This window comes from Medicago sativa, chromosome 3 (genome assembly GCF_051527215.1).
Source record: "Medicago sativa cultivar Bolivia chromosome 3, Bolivia_mono, whole genome shotgun sequence".
NCBI classification, from domain to species: Eukaryota; Viridiplantae; Streptophyta; class Magnoliopsida; order Fabales; family Fabaceae; genus Medicago; species Medicago sativa.
The window spans coordinates 43266315-43278188 of NC_140751.1; the positions used below are offsets into that span (position 1 = coordinate 43266315).

Here is an 11874-nt window from a genome sequence, read left to right on the forward strand (position 1 = left end):
TGTCGATAATCCACACACAACCTCATGCTTCCACCCTTCTTCTTAACTAGCAACACAGGAGCACCCCACAGCGAAACACTCGGCCTAATAAACTGCTTCACGAGCAACTCTTCCAACTGCTTCTTCAATTCACCCAACTCTGATGCAGACATCCGATAAGGCGCAATCGAAATAGGACTCGTTCCTGGTACCAAATCAATTGCAATCGAAGGTAACTCATTACCATTCGCATACTAACAGGAAAAATCAACGAATACAAGTCCGGACAAGGACTGACCACGGCTCTGATACCAACTTGTAACACCCTACATCTAATAAGCAGTAAAACACGCGAATATACAAATATATTCTAGAAATAGATGCTATGTCATCAAAACAAAAGTAACATACATGTATAAATTGTCAATTTTCATAAACATAGCAGCGGAACATATATAAAACCATATGAGTAACATCTCCACATCTCATGACAATAAATACATCTCTCAGATACAATCAATGTCTCAACTCCAACTACATAATCGAAATGAGATCCAACATGCAAGTACTACCCTAGATCAGAGCCCTAATCTAGACACTTGCATATAAAAAGGAGGAACTCCGCTCCTCAGCAACATCAAGCACACAATCTAAGCACCCTGCACTCCATCTACCCGTCCATACGGAAAGGTAGGTGGTAAACCACTAAGGGTTAGCATTACATCATCATAATCCATATAAGTTTTAACAGGAACATTGGAAATGAAAGATATATATATATATATATTCAAAAACAAGTCATACATGTGTTCACAAGTATTCCCAACACTCACATCATTCAATATCATCATTCCAAGTTCGTATCAACAAGTGTATCATACATATATCACAATTTCAACCATGTCAATTAACAAGTCCAATCATCATGCACAACTCAAATGTATTTCAATTCACCAACAATGTATGCAATGGCTCTAGACTCATCTAGATGCAAGCGGTACCATATCTCCTCAAGGTCGTCACCTTCGATGCAACAAAAACATCGTAATCACCTCAATTGGATATAAATCCACCACCATCAGTCATGAATGCATGAATATATGACTCAACCACAATGCATATGTTCACACAAACTAATCACCTCAACGTCACCAATACTTGTACACATGCAATCAACAACAATTCACCACCACTTAACATATGTACAATCACCAACAACATCCATAATTCAAGCAACATATAGTTGTCACATATATACACCACCAAACATCTTCACATAAGGTATAACAACTATCCATAAAGGATTCATATACAATTGGCTCTTAAAACTCAATTTCAATCAAGTTCGTCTCTCAAGGCCACAACATTGAAATAATTGTGCATTTAAGCCAAAACAAAGTAAACAAGTTCAATTGCCTATGCCATGTTTCCTCGCAAGTCACATATGCGTGCAGTAGAGGTTACATAAGCATTTCATCAGCCAAATACGATGATTTCACAAAAATCACAAAGTTCGTCTCACCGAAACACTTTTCAAAAAAATTTCCATTTTCTAAGCAAAACATGTTAAACCCAACACATCACAGTTTGAAATTTATAATTGAACTTATAGAACCCAAGTTTGAAAGTAGGAAACAATCCATAAGGTTTGGGTTGACTTAAAAGTGGTTATGCGGAGTTTTCGTAAAATTCCTCTAAAACATCCTTAGAGTATCTTCCTCATAACTTAAAATCCAAGAATCATTTTCAAGTCAAGCCAACATCAACAACAACAACTAATCATGAATTCATCACAATTCATCAACAACAACATCTCATATCAACAATTTTTGGGTGAAACACAAAGCATACATATGTACATAATTTAAGCTTGCAATTTGATCATCAACAACTCAATTAACATTCAATTTACAAACCCAAACATTGCATCACAACATAAGCACGAATTTCACAACTAAAAATCAATTCATCAATTTCATAAAAATGGGTAAAAGGGAAAAGTTATGAAATTATGAGTGAAACCTAACTCTCTTACCTCTAGCACCAAGAATCTCTAACTCAAGCCTCAATTTAGCTCCTAGATGATGAATTCCTCTTCTAGCTCTAGCCTCCAACCCCTTGCTCTTGTTCTTCCTCTTCAAACCCTTATTTCTCTCTATCTTAATTGAAAATGAAATGAAATGTTGGTAAAGCCCCAATTTCACTACCAACTAGTGTTTATATAAGCTCTACTCAATTGGGCTCATCTCACAATGTCTTAATGGGCCTAACCCATTTCTACTCTAACCCAAAAATGTTACTATTCACTTAACGGTAAACTAAATAATTACCCCACTCTCCAACACTTAGTAAAATAATAACTCTCACTAAGCACTAAAAATAACCCTCAACAAAATTTACAAAATTACCCTTACACTCAAAATGACCAAAATGCCCCTAAGTCCAAAATAAACCCTTTTGTAAATGGATTTCTATGATTAATTATAGACTTGTGAGTGGATGTTGGATGATGATAATATTATATATCATATTCTTGTGTATTTGTCTTCCTTACCCGAATTATCGGAAGTATTGGTTGTTCATGGTGAACTACGTGAAGAAGATGATATTGTTGATTGTATATATGTCAAGTTGTGGTGAATTGTTGTCCAACGCATATATACTAAATGTTGGTGATGGTGTGGTGATTTGTTTGTGTGAACATATGCATTTGTAGTCGAGTCATATGTTCATGCATTCATGACTGATGGTGGTGGATTTTATCTCCTATTGAGGTGATTACGATGTTTTTGTCGCATCGGAGGTGACGACCTTGGAGGAGACTTGGTACCACATGCATCTAGATGAGACTAGAGACATTGCATACATTGTTGGTGAATTGAAATGCATTTGAGTTGTGCATGATGATTGAATTTGTTAATTGATAATTGACATGGTTGAAATTGTGATATGTGTATGATACACTTGTTGATGTGAACTTGGAATGATGATATTGAATGCTCTTGAATGATATGAATGTTGTGAATACTTGTGAGTACATGTATGATTTGTTCTTGAATATATCTTTCATTCCCAATGTTCTTGTTAATTCTACCATGGATTATGATGATGTAATGCTAACCCTCGGTGGTTTACCACCTATCTTTCCGTATGCACGGGTAGATGGAGTGCAGGATGCTTAGACTGTATGCTTGATGTCGCCGAGGAGCGGAGTTCCTCTTTTTATGTGCAAGTGTCTAGATTAGGTCTCTGATCTTGGGTAGTACTTGCATGCTAGATTCTGTTTTGATTATGTAGTTTTGGAGTTGAGATATTGATTGTATCTGAGATCAAGAGATGTATTTATTATCATGAGATTTGAAGATGTTATTCATATGGTTTATATATATGTTCCGCTGCTATGTTTTTGAAACTTGATAAATTATACATATATGTTGGAGTTTGTTTTTGAAGTAGCATCTATTTCAAGAATATGTCTGATGTATTTGTAACACTCCGTTTTCCCAACATAAAAATTTCATAATAAATCAGAGTATCTTTCAATCATAAACGGAATGCTACACTTCTTAGAAATCGTAAAATAGAATAGATAACAATTTATCCTTCAAAAATTATTCAACTTAATCTTTAAAACTCCGCAGCGGAATTAGTTCAACATCATAAAAGTCTTTGGCAGGCAGGCCTCATCATAAAAATCTCATAAAGTCTTTGTTCATCATTTATTTCATGAAAATTAAAAGGCTTAATTGCATGTTTGGTCCCTTATGTTTATTTTAGTTTTCAAGTTGGTCCCTTACGTTTTGAAAGTTTCAAGTTGGTCCCTTACGTTTTAAAAATTTTCAAGTTGGTCCCTTACGTTTTGAAAGTTTCAAGTTAGTCCCTTATGTTTATTTTAGTTTTCAAGTTGGTCCCTTATGTTTATTTTAGTTTTCAAGTCGGTCCAAAACATAAGGGACCAACTTGAAAACTAAAATAAACATAAGGGACCAACTTGAAAACTAAAATAAACATAAGGGACTAACTTGAAACTTTCAAAACGTAAGGGACCAACTTGAAAACTAAAATAAACATAAGGGACCAACTTGAAACTTTCAAAACGTAAGGGACCAACTTGAAAACTAAAATAAACATAAGGGACCAAACATGCAATTAAGCCAAATTCAAAAGCAATACGTAAGGAACAGAAAACAGTAGCATAATTCCCATCTCGTTACGTATCAGAGCACCTAAGACACACGTATGAGGAGTCCACTCACGACCGCCTTTAATCTTGATGATGAGATCATGAGTTCATTAAGCATGTGGAAGGAGGCATATAAAAAAATGCACTAAAAAAAATAATATTTTATTCTGTTTTTTAGTCCATTTAATTCCAAGTCAGCATCATATTTTCTAATTGAATAATTTCTTCTATGAGCTATTATTCTCACTGCTTTGGTATTAACTAGTTGAAGATTCATGGCTTAAATCTCTAGTGTCATTTGATTCATCATTGCATAATTTGATACATGAAGTGGAGTATTAAGTCACAAGCTGCTCAAGGGACAATCTCGTTGGTTTTTTATTGTTTCCAAAGTAGAGAATTATTTTGATTCATGGTACTAGCTCACCAAAGACCAAATAAAACGTGAGTTTTAATTGTCACAATCATTCAGGTCAATTCCAATGAAGATAAATGGGCTGGTTCATAACAGTTTTAGAATTAAAATGTGGCAGCTTGATAGTAATTACAACATTTAAAGGTGGCAGCTTGCAACAGTTTTGGAATTTGTTTGGAGCAGCTTTTATCAATTGAAAATGAAGATAACAAGAAAGTCACGTTAATTCTCAAAGAATAATTTTATGGCTATATTTTTTTTAAGGCTGATTATATGCCATATAGATTAGGGTTAGTTTTATTTGAATTAATTAGGGACTGTTGAGTTTATTAGAGCTGGAACTCTATAAATTGTAACATTTTCTATAAAATAAGATATGTAGAATTTTGATAAAAATATACCTTTGTGTATGTGTGAGAGCTTTGTCTCTTTCTTTGGTTCTGGATTGAACCAAGTTTATTGAATCTTATCAATGGCTTCCTTACCATTGTGGCGATTCCTCCTGGCTTAGCATTCCTTCTTGGATTAGAAGTGAGTGTGACGCCTTCTTTACCATTCCTTTCCCCAAATCCATCTTTTTATTTTACTTTTATTCCTATACAACTTCAGTCCTTTATCACTTGGTTACCTGCAAGTTACCCATACGAAGAGCAACATTTTCAAGCAGAAGGGATGAGATTTCACAAACAACATATTAAACATATAATTCATCAAAATATATTTAACAACATAGAACATCATAAACATCAACAACAAAATCATTAGCATCTTATAATCATCATAAATAGCTTCTTAATCAACTCATAATCGACTTCATAATCAAAATCATAAACAACTTCATAATCGACCCAACTCTTGACTTGACAATGCAACTCTTAACTCGACTATGCAACTCTTAACACCTTAAATCATCTTAATCATCTTGACAATGCAAATGCATGTGGCACCATTTCAGGGCATCAAGCCCCCAACATATTTTGAGCGTAAAATGGATCCAGGGCATCAAGCCCCCAACAAAAGTGAGCAAAAGCTCCAGGGCATCAAGCCCCCATCTTTAAATGGGTATGCAATGGATTCAACTTCTCACAACTTAGATCCTCATGAACATCTTTAACGACTCCAAAAATATGGACAACTTCTTACATCTTTACAACTTAGACCGACATATACAACTTCATGACATTAATGGTCAACAACAACAAAACAGCAATAGAGGCAGTGTATAACAGTGCTTAAATATCATATCAACATTTAGGAATGAATCACATCAACTTATTCATCATAGTTAATCACATAATGCATATATAACAATTTCACTTCACCAATGATAATCTCAGTCATCTAAATCAGGCTTCTGGACAGCTTATATTGTTCTAAACAATCTTCATTCTTACTTCTAGGATCAACCCATAACTACACGTGCGAAAGGATCGCAAGGAAATAATTTTTGGGCAACTAACAGCTTAACTCGCGAGGCGAGTACTATTGCTCGCAAAGGCAAGCAAAACATGCTCACTGGACCTTTTAAAATGACTTGCTCGCGAGGCGAGTTGGTTTGCTCGCAGTGGCGATTAACTGGGCTGCTCGCTATGGCGAGCGATCTTGCTCGCGAAGCGAGCGATGAACTTCATCACTCGCGAGGCAAGCTATGCTACTCGCGGTGGCGAGCGATGAATGTCAGCTTGGGCAGAATTCCAATTTTCTCAAATTTTCACCTAGTCTCATGGTTCTAACATCAGAACAACATCTAATTATCACCCTATGGAATATCTAAGGTTTGTACACAAGTTTTACCTCAGTTCAACAAGTTTTCGTGGTTCAACCATCAAAATCGCTCTCAAACCCTAATTCTCAATTCTCACAAAACTCAACCTACATCATGCTAAATCTATTTTTCAGAATCAAAGACTTGATAATATTGAAAGTTAGTCTCACCCTTACCTTATAGCAGATGAAATCGGCACTCTCCAGGTCTTTTCCTCTTCTCTGACTTTTTCTCCCTTTTTCACCAAAAACGTACGTTCTCTGTCTTTCTACCTAACTTCTCTTATTTATATCTCTTCTATTCTTTTCTATTTCCTCTTAAATCACTAAACTCTCTAAAGTTATAAAACAGCCCCACATCTCAATAATTATTTTATTTTCGAATCTTATTTTATTTAATAATAAAATAAGTTACCCCATCATTATAACTTCACAAAAAATCATATAACTCACATAAATCTTAAAAATCACATAAATCACATATAAATCATATATTCTCTCATAAATCACATAATTCATATAAATATATGCTAAAACTCAATAAAATAATTAAATAATTACGACGGGCATTACAACTCTCCCCAACTTAAAGAATTTTCGTCCTCGAAAATTTACCTCAAGCAAACAACTCTGGATAAGACTCCAGCATCTTACTCTCTAGTTCCCATGTCAAGCTTTCACCAGTCGCTCCGTCCCAAACGACTTTCACAAGAGGTATCTCTTTGCCTCTCAACTTCTTCACTTCACGACCTTCAATCCTCACCGGTAAGGTCTCAACCGTAAGGTTATTTCTAACTTGCACATCATCTCTTTGGATCACATGAGATGGATCAGGAACAAACTTCTGAAGTTGCGACACATGAAACACATCATGCAAATTCGAAAGGTGAGGTGGTAAACCCATTCGGTAAGCCACCGTCCCAACTCTTTCTGATATCTGATACGGACCAATAAACTTTGGAGTCAACTTCTTTGACTTCAATGCACGACCCACACCAGTCATGAGAGTAACTCTTAGGAACACGTGATCTCCCTCTTGAAACTCAAGGTCTTTCCGACGCTTATCATGATAACTCTTTTGTCGACTCTGTGACGCTTTCATCTTTTCTTGGATCATCTTTACCTTCTCAGTAGTCTGCTGAACAATTTCTGGTCCTAAAACCACACTCTCGCCTGACTCAAACCAACACAACGGAGTTCTACACCTCCGACCATACAAAGCCTCGAATGGTGCCATTCCAATACTAGAATGGTAACTGTTATTGTACGTGAACTCTATCAACGTTAGATGACTATCCCAAGTTCCACCTTGCTCAAGTACACAGACTCTCAACAATTCCTCTAGCGACTGAATCGTCCTTTCCGACTGACCATATGTCTGAGGATGATAAGCCGAAATCAACCTCAACTTAGAACCTAAAGCCTCTTGCAAACTCTTCAAAAATCTAGAAGTAAACCTTGGATCTCTATCTGACACAATGCTCGAAGGAACACCATGCAGCTTCACTATATCTCGAATATAAATCTCTGCCAACTGAGCTATAGGAAAACTAATATTAATTGGAATAAAGTGAGCCAACTTTGTCAATCTATCAACAATCACCCAAATGGCATCATTCCCTTTAAGAGTATTGGGCAAACTCGTCACAAAATCCATGGATATACTATCCCATTTCTACTCTGGCACATCTAAAGGTGTCAGCAATCCAGCAGGTTTCTGATGCTCAACTTTCGACTTCCGACAAATCAAACAGGAATACACAAACTATGCCACATCACGTTTCAGTCTAGACCACCAGAACAACTTCTTCAAATCATGATACATCTTTCTAGCTCCCGGATGAATACTCAAGCTACTCCTATGACTCTCTTCAAGAATCATCTTCTTCATCTCATCATTGTCTGGAATACAAATCCTACCTCAAAATCTCAACACACCTTGATCATCGACCTTAAAGTCACTATCTTTAGTCTGATTATCAGCAACCAACAAGTCCACAAACTTAACATCAACTTTCTGCGCCTCTTTAATACTTTTCAAGAAATCACTATCAATCTTCAGCATTCCTAACTTAACACTCTGAGGTGACATTTCACAGACTAAGCTCAAATCTCTAAAGTGTTCGAGCAATTCGAACTCCTTAACCATCATAGCAGACATATGTAAAGTCTTCCTACTTAAGGCATTTGCAACGACATTAGCTTTACCCGGATGATAATTCAAACCAAAGTCATAATCTTTCAATAATTCAAGCCACCTTTGCTGTCTCATATTCAATTCCTTCTGATCAAACAAATATTTCAAGCTCTTGTGATCACTGAACACTTCAAATCTCGAACCATACAAGTAATGTCTCCAAATCTTAAGCACAAATACAACTACAGCAAATTCCAGATCATGTGTAGGATAATTCCGTTCATGAATTCTCAACTGTCTTGATGCATAAACAACCACTTTACCATCTTGCATAAGCACACCACCTAGGCCTAATTTTGACGCATCACAATATACAACAAAAGGTTCATCGGACTTCGGCAAAATCAAAATCGGAGTCGTCGTCAAACACTTCTTCAATTCATTAAAACTATTCTCACACTGAACATCCCACACAAAGGCTTTTCCTTTACACGTCAACTGCGTTAGCGGAAGTGCCAACTTAGAAAACCCTTCTATAAATCTTCTATAATAGCCAGCTAATCCCAAAAAGCTTCTAATCTCGGTAACTGACTTAGGAGTCTCCCATTGTCATACCGCTTCAACTTTAGATGGATCAACTGCAATACCACTACCAAAAATAACATGGCAAAGAAAACTTACCTCTTTCAACCAGAATTCACACTTTGACAATTTAGCGTATAGCTTCCTCTCTTTTAGCACTTGCAAAACAATCTTCAAATGCTTAGCATGTTCCTCTTCAGACTTAGAGTATATCAAAATGTTGTCGATGAACACAACCACGAAACGATCCAAAAATGCATGAAAGATGTGATTCATATACTCCATAAACTCACCAGGAGCATTCGTAACTCCAAAAGGCATCACTTTATACTCATAATGTCCATAACGGGTTCTAAAAGCAGTCTTCTGCATATCTTCATCTTTTACTTTAATCTGGTGATAACCGGATCTCAAGTCAATCTTGCTAAACACACATGCACCCACTAACTGATCCATCTAGTCGTCAATTCTTGGAAGTGGATACCTATTCTTTATCGTCACTTTATTCAACTGTCAGTAATCAATGCACAACCTCATACTACCATCTTTCTTCTTTACTAGCAACATCGGCGCTCCCCAAGGTGAAACACTCGGTCGTATAAACTTCTTATCAAGCAAATCCTCCAATTGTTTCTTCAACTCAGCCAATTCAGAAGCCAACATACGGTAAGGAGTCATAGACACAAGCTTCATACCCAGAATAAGATCAATGGAAAATTCCACTTCTCTTTCTGGAGGCACATCAGGAATCTCATAAGGAAAGACTTCTAGAAAGTCGCATACAACCTGTAACCTATCAATCATTGCTTGACTCTCAACAGATAAGGACGCCATCAATGAAAACATTAAAATTCCATCACGTTCTAACTGCTTCAGCTGCTTAGTAGACAAAAACTCTGCTCCACTTTCTTCTTCAGCAGAAGAGAAATACACTGACGTACTAAAACAATTAATGTGAACATGGTTGTACTCTAACCAGTTCATACCAAGAATTACATCCATCCCACTCAAAGGTATACAAACCAAATCAATTTCAAAATCTTGACAAAACATAGACAAGGGACATCTTAAACAAACAAGAGAAGTGGTCACCGAACCCTTAGCTGGAGTTTCGACAACCATCTCTCCATTCATATCAGACATAGAAAGACCAAACTTAGAAGCACAATCAATAGCAATAAAACAATGCGTAGCACCAGTATCAATAATAGCAACTAGAGGAGTATTATTAATGTAGCAAGTACCTCTGATCAAGCGATCCTCATTCTCTGTCTGAGTACCAGTCAAAGCAAAAACTCTCCCCGTAGTCTTAGTCGTCTTCGGTTTCTTGCATTGAGACCCAATATGACCTTCCTCATTGCAATTAAAGCACACCACATCCTCATGTTTACACTCTGCAAGCGAATGTCCTTTCTTGCCACAACGGAAACATAGTTTCTCATCCTTAGTATAAGCATTACTCTTGTGGCCTTTCTCGCCACAAGTGAAGCAAACAATCTCAGCAACCACATCATTCTTCTTCAGCCTTCTATCATCATTAACACTTTATTTTCCTTTATCAGCAGGAGCACTGTAAGGATTTGGGCGACTTTGCTGATCCTTACCTCTCTTCTCATTCACAATCTTGTAATGGGCTCTAGTATCCTCTTCATTGATTCTGTAGCTGCTCACTAGTTCAGAAAAGTCATGAATCTGTTGGTAACCAATGGCCCGCTTGATGTCAGCACGTAAACCATCCTCAAACTTGATACACTTGGAAAACTCAGCATTCTCAGCTGTGTAGTGGGGATAAAACTTAGCTAGCTCCACAAACATTGCAGCATACTCTGTCATAGTCATGTTACCTTGCTTCAGTTCAAGGAACTCAATCTCTTTCCTTCCGCGAACATCCTTCGGAAAGTATCTGTTTATAAACTCTCTCCTAAACACAGCCCAAGTAACAACCGCAGCATCTTGTTCTAAGGTAGGTAGAAGACTCACCCACCAGTCATCAGCTTCCTCAGCCAGCATATGTGTACCAAAACGCACCTTCTGATCATCCATACATTGCATAACACGGAAAACTCTCTCAATCGCTTTGAGCCACGTATGTGCTCCATCAGGGTTGTACCTTCCTTTGAAAGTATGGGGATGATTCCTTAAGAAAGTCTCCAACATTCTCACTTCAGCATTAGCACCAGCACCAGCATTTGGATGTTGTCCCACAGCTTGAGCTACAGCTTCCAACGCAGCAGCAATAGCAGCATCATTTCTTCGAGCCATCTTAGTTCTCTACACAACACACAACAATCAGAACAATATAATAATGGTATTCCAACTGTTAAACCACACTACTCGACTCAACTACTTGGCCGGACGGACCGACCTGCTCTGATACCAATTGTAACACCCTGTTTTCCCAACATATAAATTTCATAATAAATTAGAGTATCTTTCAATCATAAACGGAATGCTAAACTTAGAAATCGTAAAATAGAATAGATAACAATTTATCCTTCAAAAATTATTCGACTTAATCTTTAAAACTCCGCAGCGGAATTAGTTCAACATCATAAAAGTCTTTGGCACGAAGGCCTCATCATAAAAATCTCATAAAGTCTTTGTTCATCATTTGTTTCATGAAAATTCAAAAGCAATACGTAAGGAACAGAAAACAATAGCATAATTCCCATCCCGTTACGTATCAGAGCACCTAAGACACACGTGTGAGGAGTCCACTCACGACCGCCTCTAATCTTGGTTACCTGCAAGTTACCCATACGAAGAGCAACATTTTCAACCAGAAGGGGTAAGATTTCAAAAACAACATATTAA

The 11874-nt window shown here is 36.9% G+C and overlaps 1 pseudogene; it reads right to left on the reverse strand.

The window, feature by feature from the left end:
- Nucleotides 1-9516: 9516 nt before the first annotated feature.
- On the reverse strand, nt 9517-11322 carry LOC146937560 (uncharacterized; annotated as a pseudogene).
- Nucleotides 11323-11874: the final 552 nt, after the last annotated feature.